Genomic DNA, 11,478 nt, shown 5'->3' with positions numbered 1-11,478 from the left:
AGCTCAACAGTTTATTTCTACTTGTAGCTAGTTAAACTTCCTTGAAAACATGTGCTTTGTCTACATTTGAAGAAAACAGGAAGAAATTAACCAAAGTTGTTATTAATTCAGGGCCAGCTCCTACTCCTATTGATGTCATTGGGAGCATTCTGCCATTACTTCAGTGGGACCAGGATTGGGGCACTATATTTTTGTGCAAAGATGTTTCTCTTGGTTGGCTGCAGATTAGAAGGAACATGAGACTATTTCTATAAATACCAGCCAAGAGATCTTCCTCCCGCTCAGGTAGCAGGGACCTGTTTTCTGAAGCTGGGAGAACACTTCCAAATCTGCCTTTGCAGGCGTGTGCAGTTTATTATGGAGTGGGGACAGTCTTTCCAGAATTATCGTCACAACCCTAGTCCCATTATAAAGCTGATTGGAATTCCCTGTGGAGGGCCAGTAGTGCTACAATTAATTAATTAATTAATTAAATCTTCATGCTTTCAGATTTGTGGGACCAATTCTTATTGTAAACTAGGAACTGGTGTGACTCTAAAGAAAATCGAATGATGTCATAAGTCTATCATAACTGAACGGCAAGCAAGCTGGGTATCCCGGAGGAAGCTCTTATTCTGCAGGTTTCAGAGTGGCAGCTGTGTTAGTCTGTATCTTATTCTGCAGTTTAACAAGGAGAAATAGAAACTCAGGAAGTGACTGAAATAGCTTTTGTGTATGTTACAGTTACACGTTTCCCACAATATGGAATCAGAGCAGTTGAGTGCAGAGGTGAAGTCAGCTTTAAAAAATTGTTCTAGCCTCATTCGTTCACCAGGGCTCATTTTACATTCCACAGGTCCCCAGGCAAAACCAGGGTCCAAGGCACTGGGGAAGGAACTGCGTTATGAATTGCTTCCCCGTTCTGTCTGGCAGATTAAGGGAGAAGGAGGCTATGGACAGGGAGAGTTTTCTTCCCCTGCAGACTCTCTGCTGGAGGGGAGAGCAGGCTGGACAGTGAGTGGCCATGTGCAAACCCCAGGTGGTTCCTCATGCCCAAGGCTGGCCCTGAGTATATGAACATTCTGGACTTCATTAGGTGACATTTCGAAACTGAGCCATCGAGTTCTGAACATGCTTTTTAAGTCTTTTTTTTCTTTATTCATACACTTGATTTTCTCCCCTATAAATGGATATTGCAAAGAGGGGAAATCAAGAACATTTCATACCATGCATAGCAGCAGCCAAATCTGTTTTCAAAGTTCCAGTTAAAGACAAAGAAGCCTCAATGCTTTTTAAAATCTGCTGTCCTGGCTTAAACTCGCTTACACAAACATTCATGGACTTAATTTACCGAGACAAAATGATTAAAAGCCTAAACAGATCAAATGTACATGTGAGCAAAGCCTTCCATCATGCTCTCGGAAGGGGTTTATTTCACACACACCCTATTTGAGAGATCCATTTTATAGATTCAAGGACAGCTCTCTCCAAGAGAAGAAGAGATGTTGCCAAGATACCAGATGTGGTTCCATTCAAGACCACTCATAGGAGCAATTCAAGATGAAATCAAATTAGATGTGTTGGTTATACATAGCGCAGCCTGCTCAGGATACTAAATGACAGAGTTTGCCAATAATTAAGTGAAATCTCAGAGATGATGAGTCCCCAGAGCTCTGTGGGTTATGTCGGTCTAATTCTAAGTGTCATCATTATAGCAGCAGAGCAGAATATTCTGCATAGGCCACAGAGAGGGAATTGTTGCTGTGGGTTATTAGCTTTTTACATGCACTATTAGAGGGCAGTGCGGTGCTTCATTACATGTATCTCTGTTATTACATTCTCTTAACCTTTCCCTGTTATAAAGCTCCTGAAGTCTGACTGCCATTTAATAATTAATACTTAGCACTTACTGTACAATGCCGTTTTCATCTTCAAAGCACTTTATAAGCCTGTAATTAATCCTCCCCAAGCCTCCTAAGAGGTAGGTAAACACAGTTATCCTCATTTTACAGATGGGGAAACCAAGGCAGAAAGGTTGTCACTTAACCCAGGGCCACCGCGATACTGACAGTGTTATAGCCAGGAGTAAAACTCTGGAGTTCCTGTGCAGAAACTGATATGGGACAAATTATTTTAATTTCGGTTCAGGTGCAGAAGGGGAAGAAGATTCAGGGATCCCTTTCCAACATCATAGCACATGCAAAAGAGGCTACTCACATTTGACTGGAGAGTGCTAGGCGGTAGCCAGCTAGAGTTACCACCTGGCCAGTATTTGACCAGCATGGCCAGTTTTTTTATGGATTTGCCAATTGCCAGAAAAATAATTTAATCTGCTGGGTTTTTTTTTTAACATAGGTCTAAAGATTTGCATTATTATCACAATGCACTGGGATTTCTAATGTTAAACGTTTGTGTGTCCAGCTAAAGATACTGCTGCGTTCCCACTTCCGCAGTTTAAGAGATAACAGATTAACACTGTTGACAATACAGCAGCTGTCTGCCCACCAACATGCAAGCGCTCTGCACACGTGTGTGTGTGAGAGAGAGGGTTTGAGTCACAGGAGAGTGAGGAGACCAGTGATGGTATCAATCTCACCTATAGGTGTTATCGCTCTGGATACTATAAGAAGCTGTTGAAATGGGGGTTCTGGACTTGTCTTGTGGTTGGGGGTTGAGGTTGTGGCGGGCTTTCCTTGTGCGGGGGAGGCTGGGTTTTTTTGCATTTGAAAGGTGGTAATGCAATAACCAGAGGGGACTCCTGCACTAAGGGGACACTGCTGGGCAGGTGTAACAGTCCCACTACCCAACATGTTCCCCTCCCACCTCAGCAACGTAGTGTCTTAGGAAGGCAAGACGGAGCTGTTCTCTGTGCTGCACCTTGGCAGATCTGTTACACCTGTACAAAATGGGTGGCCCACACAGGGGAAAAGCAGGGCAGAATCAGGGCCTACTTCCACCCCTTCTGCTCCCCCATGATCCCAGTGTAAATAGGTTGTGGGAGCATCTAACGTCGCAGTGGTGTTACTATTAAAAACGGAAAAATGAGCCCACAAATAGATTCAAACAGAGGTGTTTGCTGCTTCTGTCTGTCTGCACTGAAAAAAAAACGGTGTGTTCTTAACTCAGGTTAGTGAACTCCAAATAGCAGTGAAGACTCCGGAATTCATCTTTTAATGCAAATTAGCAGCTCAAGTTAAAACCGTGAGAAGAGCCTGGGGTTGAACTACAGCTGCTGACCTGAGTTTAAAACCGAATTGCCATGTGTTCACTGCTATTTTGACCCAAGTTAGCAAACTTGGGTCAAGACCACACCTTTTCTTTTTCTCTTTTTGCAGTGTAGACATACCCTTCATGAGCATTTCGTTCAGATTTCGTGATAAAAAATGGTGGCAAATTAAATTGCAGGTTGGCTTGAGCACTCTCTGCAAAGGAATCACAGAGGAAAGCATTTGTCTCTCTACAGAGAACATGAACCAAAACTTCATAGATAATCTTGATATTAAAAACAGAGGGAAATAATCATGAAACAAAGAAAGCCAGATTCAGAATGATTTGGATGGCACTGGTGACTGAGTCAGGAGAGGGATAATGCAGTTCAATGTAGACACGTAAAATGCTTAGTCTGAAGGCAAAGAACTAAGTGAGAGGGTATGTTCAAAATTCAGCCACCGTCATGTACATGAAGGAGGAAAAAGATCTGGAGATCGTTACAGAAAAATCACTGTAACCATTAAAGTATATGACCACAGATAAAAAGACAAACGCTGTGTTACATCAGCAGAAGGATGGAATACTGAGGGAAAGAGGTGACAGTGTTAGGGTCAAACCTGAATTCAGCAGAGTTGTGGGTGCTCTCCACTTCTCCTGATTTGGCCCTTCCTGTATATATTTAGGATTTTAGGCCCTGTCTAGACAAATACGGCGTGACAAGCTGGGGTGTAAATCTAGTGCACTAGTGGTGCCGCTGCATACTAATTGCTTTGCTCCCTTGCACTTTGATCTACTCCTGTTTCGAAGCAGAGGTGGTCAAAGGGCCCGAGGGAACGTTTAGTGCACGGCAGAATGGTCCACATGGACAGTTAGTGTGAGACAAGCTAGTGGAGGGTAGATTCATACCCCTGCTTGTGGCATGCTAACTGTTCATCTAGCCAAGCCCTTAGATCTCCTAATTGGAATCATGCATATAGTCCTGGTTAGAGGCGGATTGGGGTCTGTGGGGCTCTGGCCAGAGCAAGTGGGGGCCCCTCCCCACCTCTTCTGCCTGCAGTCCCCCCCAGCACTCCTGCCGGGGAAATGGGGTCAGGGCACAGGCTCCCCCCACTCCCCAGCGGGAGCGCCGGGCAGGTAGAGCAGGGCAAGCCCCCACACCTCAACCCTGCTCCCTGGCAGGAGCACTGGGCAGGCGGAGCAGGTCAGGGCACAGGGGCGCCCATTTTTCTGGGGGGCCCCCAATTGGCCGGGGCCCCTGGGCACAGGCCCCATTGGCCCAGTGGCTAATCTGCCACTGGTCCTGGTCACTGTCCCACAGGAAGTATACTGTTGCCTTGGAGAGCATGCAACATTAGGCGTGATAATGGCTTCAGTAGGATAGGTGTTAGGAGGGGAAAACGTTAAGGGAGGTGGGCTTATTCTGAAAGGAAAGAGGCAACTTGGAGGTGACCAGAGGAATGTTAGCAAATTTATGGGAGGTACTGACAAAGTTCTTAGGCATGTTCATGCCACTGCCAGTAAAGGGTTAAAACCTAAGAGGCATACACTGAACATTAGGGCACTCAGGCAGGGCTATTTTACAAAAAAAAGCATTATAAAATTATTGCCTAAAACACTAACAAAGGCAACTGAAGCAAAAAGTTTAAATGATTCCTAGAGACTGGGCCCTAGCTGAAGGTTATAGTGAGAGAACCAGCAGTGCCGTTCACCCAAATGAGCTCAAGCCTGTTGGGCCTTAAGGTCTTTGCCCATTCCTCAGATTCTTTCTGTTCTTATAAGTCAGTTAGAGGGAAGCCCCCACCCCCAACCATTTAACTGTCTCATAAAGAAGTTTGTAAAGTTTTTTATTTTTCTGCAAATTGTCTCCTACAAAGTGGCTTTCAGCATTTCAGGCAGCATGCAGCCAATGCATGCTTCACACTGTCTTTTGTTCTCGTTTATCCTCTGCACGTGCAAGGTACTTTATATTCTGACCCAAAGGTCTGCCTTTTGTCAATGTGAAATGCAGTCAGTAGAAACACTGTAGCCATTTAAAGCTGTACTGTATTATGCTGGAACCTTGTGTGTGGGTCCTCCCTCTCTCCCACCTACATTTACTTTCCTTTATTTGCTTTCTTGTGCCTGTGTGAATGAGAAATGGGCAAACTCATTTTGTCACATTTCCCATCCACTTGCATGCCACAGGCGGATGTGCATCATTGTCTCTTGGCCATGAGTGTTACCATGTTCAGGGAATAGAAGAAGAGATTCTATTATGATAAGCCCATAAGCAAGCCCTGGTAGACTTAAGAGATGCCAATGCAATTTCATTAATATACTATATATTCTTTATAGGGATTTTTAATGAATGAATGAATTGATTGATTAATTTTGTAATAGTTCACTTGTAAAACAGAACTTGTTTACACTTAAATCTTCTGGGCATAAGGAGTTCTTAAGTTCACAGGCATATCGGGGAAGGATGCTCCAACCTGCCATAAGAAAGACTTAGAATTCCCACCTCTTAAAGTGGGGGAATATTCTGGACTTGTTCACCACTCAGAATGCTCTGGCAATGTGTCTAGTCATGGGTACTGTGATGGGGAATGAATAATGAATGGGTTAACTGGAGCTGGTGTGCTCAGTTAAGGCACCTAGTTACACCTGGAGGATGGGCCAGGCCCAGGTAAAGATGAGTCCCACCTAGGGAGGAGCTGGGTGGTTAGTATCAAGAAAGGAAGCTCAGAGTAGGTTGGCTACAGAGAGAGAGGGAAAGGACTTTGGAGTTCTGCTCTTGGTACTAGAAGGCAGTGCGACTGGCAGGGTTGAAGAGGAGTCCGAGGGGGAGAGTTGGCCTTGGGATACTCTCCTGAGTAAAGAAGTCTGTCAGGAGGTTAAGAGAGACACAGAGCACTTGCTGGGGTGGGGTGAGCTCCAGTGGTGAGCACTGATAATAGAGCAGGATCTGGACTTCCAGGGAGAGAGAGCTCTGGAAGCTAATCAGTTGAGGAATGCAGCAGGGGAAACTGAAGAGGGATGAAAGGTCAAGTCTGAGGAGGGCAGAAGTCAGATTAATTTTTTACTTTTGATTTGGGGATTCCAGGGGAAGAGTCCTGTGAGTCCTGGCCCCGAAAGAAGGGTGAACTTAGAGAGGCTTTGGAGCTTGGGAAAACAGAGAGGCCAGTTACTTACTGGTGCACATGAAGAGATTCTGGCTTCTCAAAGGAAAGAGAAAAAAGCATGTAACTGTCTGGGCATGAAGTCACAGGCAGAGTGAAGGCTGTGATCTGCCTCCCAAGCAGTGTCATAGTAAGGTTTAGGCAGGGGCGGCTTAAGGAATTGCGCTGCCCCAAGCAGGGCGGCACGCCGCGGGGGGCGCTCTGGCGGTCGCCGGTCCCGCGGCTCCGGTGCACATCCTGCAGACGTGCCTGCAGAGGATCCGCTGGTCCCGCGGCTCCGGGGGCATGCCTGTGGGAGGTCCACCGGATCCACCTGCCTCCCTCCCGCGGCACGGCGCCCCAAGCGCGCACTTGGCGCGCTGGGGTCTGGAGCCGGCCCTGGGTTTAGGAATCCCACTATGAACAATCTGAAAGCTGTTAGTTACTGTTACAACTGTTCCTTGCGGATTTGTCCAACATCTTCACTCTTCATTGTGCCAGAGGTCCCATTTTATAGGGTTTACTCTTGGTTTCTTGTAACAGAGGAATCCTTACCCTTCCTAGGAAAAATAAAGCTCTGTCATATTGGAATGAATATGCATGTTACCACAAATATTTAAGTGAAAGTATTACAACTGAACTTAGAACTTGCTCCTTATAAAGCTCTGATCCCTGCTCTAAGCCTATTGCCCTCTCTTCCAGTTTATTGAAGTGTCTCCTTCCTCAAAGGAAGCAAATGTTATATTACAAATAAACTGTATTACAAATAAATACAGAAAGAGATGTTAATGCAACATTAAGGTTGCACAATTAGAGATTTGGGAAATACAGACGTACGGTTCTATGTCAATGTTAACTCATCCACATATGCACACATGCAGTACTGCCTATTCTTGTTTTACTGGTTACATGTGTAGCTAAATACATACCTCAAAATACCCAGGATGTGCAATGTGGCTCCATTTACTGGGCTATTAGAATGTTAACACTCGTGTATTCCTGACTATTTTAACTGTGCAGTTTGTATTAATATAGAACTTGCATTTAATATCCTGATTGTTTTAAAGCAAAGACATGGTCACCAAGTTTCCAGGGTGTCAAGTCCCCAGGTGAGGTAGAGGATTGTTTCATGGTGGCTTCTATTAACTGGTAGTGTACCTAAGATGAAGTGGTACAAAGCCCTGTACTAACGCTCTTTCCAGCCCTGGGGCCTACAGAGTCATTCCACTCTGTATACACTAGCCCAAAGCCCAGTGGCATGTGCCAGGTGGCAGAGGAGTTTTCTGTTGGAAAAAAATGCTTTTGTTACTGTAAAAAAAAAATCAAAACCAAAAAAACCCTAATGCAAAATATCAAGAATTTCACACACATGCTGATACTGGCAAAAAGCCAGCAATATGTTGGTTTCGCTTTGGGTGTGAATATGTTTGAATATTGTAATTCAAAAGCATTTTTTTCAATGGAAAGAGACGGTATGTTGCAACGGACTTTGCAGTGATAAATATCAACTGTGTCATTTCTCTCACCAAAGGGGTTTTCCCACAGTGATATCGTAAGATGCAGTTCAAAAGGCCATACTGAGATTTATAGAGCTATACATTTAAAAAATGGCATGCAAGTCATTTTGCTCAGCTTGAGTGTTTGACATGCAACCTTCACAATTCTGCATGACTGAAAAAACAGCCCCATGTCCCAAGGTTCCAACGGGCCTGAAGTGATTAGTGACAGCGTGTCAGTCAGGTCATACAAATTTGTGTGAGCAGTTAATCTAGTGAGCAGTCGCTTGTCATGTGACTAGTTTTAGAAAGTGTTTGGGCAAATAGATTCAGTAACCACTGGCAAAAGGGCACAACTCCTGTCAAACCAATGGAGCCATGCCTGGGTACGACAGCGGTGAATTTGGCCCCGGCCACTTGTGGATTATAATTACTTTAGTTGTGGGTTGAATGAAACATACTTGAAGCTGGGGGGGTGTAACTGCAGCCCTTCATCGAAGACAGATGTAAGACAATTAAGCTCCTTTATAGCAGCCCCCACATAAAACAAAGGTACAGAGAAGTCTCCCCAGGAATTAGAATATATGAGTGGAGGGCTTCACTAGGTATTGTCTTGGGTAAAGGTGTGTGCAGTAGTAAGTGACAGGACAAGACAGAGGAAGCCCATTGAAATGCAGAGAGAAGGAAGCTCTGTACAGAGCCTGGACACGCTGGCTAAAAGAGGGTTGGGGCTGTAAGCAAGGAAACTGTCTCTTGTTGTTTGGTTCTTCCTGTGCTTGGAGGAAAGAAGGGTTTGTACATTTATTGGAAATAAACAAGATAGCATCAAAATTACCTGACTCATCATCAGTTTCTCCTCTTAACAGGAACCACCTTCAAAACCCTGAATTCTTGCTTGGCTGCTCTGCAGTATTACTTATGCTTACAGTGCCCAGAGTCATGCTCTGCACTTTACACCCCAGATAAAAAGATGTGGCCCTTGCCCTGAAGTGTTTTTTAACTGTAGATGCTGAAGGACTATATCTCTCCACAGGAAATGTGCCCAGTTATACCTATATAATTATACCGGTATAGTGAGACCATTGTAATTAAGCTCTGAAATTATTTTATCTTTCTCTAGCCACTCAAAGTAAGGATTGCAGTACTGTCTCTATGCAAGCATTGCAAAGCACAGAGGCCAGCATTAAAAGGCGACAAAGTCACGACCTTCCTGTTCATGTTTATCAGCCAATCCCCAGAGAAGTTCTTTTATTGTTTGTTTTATGATTATTTTAATTAATTTTAAAATCAAGAATAAATTCCTTCCCACAGTGACTTGGAGCAGCACTCCCCAGCTCTCCCCGAAATAAATTCTCAGAGCGTGGACCATTTCTGCTGTACAAGGCTGGAATGGGGAGAGAACTGGTTTATGGAATAATTCCAAAGGGAACTGCAGAAAGGTTACTAGTTGCTTAGGATTGAATAAGTATTTCAAATGCGAGCAATACTGGGAAGGAATCAAGGACCAAATCAAGACCCCTTTGAAGTCAATGGTAAAATTCAGTGGGGCTAGACTAGGGCAGCAAAGGAGAATGTAACTCCCAGCTCCAGCAAGCTGCAATTATTTTCCCCTTCAGGGATAAGAGGGTCTCTAAAAATACAAACCCCAAATCGCCTCCTTCAGTCATAGTTTCAATATTCCAAGTACTTGGTGTAGTTGGGGTTGCCAATTTTGGTTGGACATATTCCTGGAGGTTTCATCACACAACATAATCTTTAATTAAAAATTAATCTTTAATTCCTGGAGACTCCAAGACAAGCCTGGAGGCTTGACAACCCTAGTTAGCAAGGTGATCATGATAGGCTGAACCGGAGTTATCCAGAGTATCATGGGATGAAGCCATACTCCACCCCTCCCTTCCTTCCTGTTTTAGCCAGTGGGAGTTCCTCTACTCCCCCTCTAAGAGGGTTAAATTAAGCAGCAAGTTTCCCACCCTGCAGTCCTGTGAGTAGACTAATTCCTTGCACTGGGGAGTCCCTTTACAAAACTTGGGAAGGTGAAAGGCATTATGTGTCTCAACTTTCTAGGAAACTTGTTTTATATAAAAAGCTAATTTTAATAGAAGTGATGATGGCAGGTCAGTTAAGAAACAAAAAATAATATAATTATTTTATTTCTGCAAGTTGTTTTAACCACATTAGAGATTTCCTGCAAAGAGATAGTGGGGGTGGGGGTGTTTGTGTAAGCAAAAGGGGAAAAATCAAGCCAGTATAACAAGGAACTGCTCTCCAGATAGTTGAACTCAAATGAGCACATATATAGAGAAATGTGTGCATGTTCTCTTGGTTTCTGTTCATCCTATATTTAGACCTTGTGCCAAATTCTGAACCTGGGCTCAGCTACACATGTATAAATGTGGAGGGGCACCATTATCGGGACAAACCTTTTTACCTTTTGACTGTTTGTTTGTAAAAGATAGGTATCAATTCTTGGTCATCTTGATTGTCTGCTATTACATTTACTTAGGACCTGATATTCAGAAGTGCCGAGTGTGCATCGCTCTAGTTGGAGTCAGTGAGATCTGTGGGTGCTCAGCACCTCTGGAAAGTAAGTTCTCACTTTTTAAAAAGTTTGCTCAAAAAATAGTCCTCGTTCTGCTGCTGTGTTTCCATTTCACTTGTGATGGTGTCTAATATAATACTGGCTGTTCTCGTAAGGGCTATTGAAATGTGTTTCTGACAGAGTTTGCCCAACTTTTTCTTTTCTGCCCCTTATAAATGAAGCCTCTGCCTCTCATCAAAACTCAGCAGCAATGAAGCAGCTTACCCAGACTTCTCTTCCCTAGAAAAAGATATTTTTAAGAGCCATCTGTCACTTTCAATCCTACAGTGAGCAATATGTTATCTGCAATTGAAAGGAAAAAATGAAATTATTTTCTAAGAGTTTCACCGTTAGCCCGGTCCATTTCTAGATGCAATTACATGTCTATTGGTTTGGTTGACCTCTTGTGTTTATATCCTTTCAGAATCTCAAAGGTATCATATTTAGAACATGTTCATACAACCATTTAAAGACATACCAGAATTCAGTGGTTCACTGATTGTAGCAATAACCTGCAAAATGTCTATAGCAACAAAAGTTGACTTATTCCCTCTCTTTGATAAAAATGGTTAATAGAAGCTACTTTCAAAAGTAATCTGCCAACTTCAACCCCACAGTGACTCTGAGCCTCTGTAAATCAGTAAATGAGATAAAAATTAAATTGCTTACTAATCTAGCTTTATAAAGAAACCCTGGTATTTCCATTTGAAGCACCTTTGATTTCCAGAGTTTTCTGTAGTTAAAAGCAGTGTAGACAAAACACACATGCTGGACATTGCAGGCTAAATCACGTCATGGACAAATAAGCAATAAATAGGAATTAAAACAGAGTAGCCACTTTCCAACCAGCTAGGCCAAATCATGGTCCAAATGCACTTGATGGCAAAACTCTGATTGATTTCAATGAGATAATGGTTTAGCCCATGTGACTGACTGCTTCTGTTTCTTTCTGTGATAGTCCTGTAACTACCTCCTCCCCTTTAAACCAGAACAAGCAACTGGGATAGAAAGAAAAATGTTGATAGGTTTATATAAGAAAAGGAGTAATACATAATATTTTAAAAGTTTAATCAAA

Source organism: Mauremys mutica, chromosome 16 (assembly GCF_020497125.1).
Source record: "Mauremys mutica isolate MM-2020 ecotype Southern chromosome 16, ASM2049712v1, whole genome shotgun sequence".
Lineage (NCBI taxonomy): Eukaryota > Metazoa > Chordata > Testudines > Geoemydidae > Mauremys > Mauremys mutica.
Note: the sequence above shows the minus strand (reverse complement) of the source record.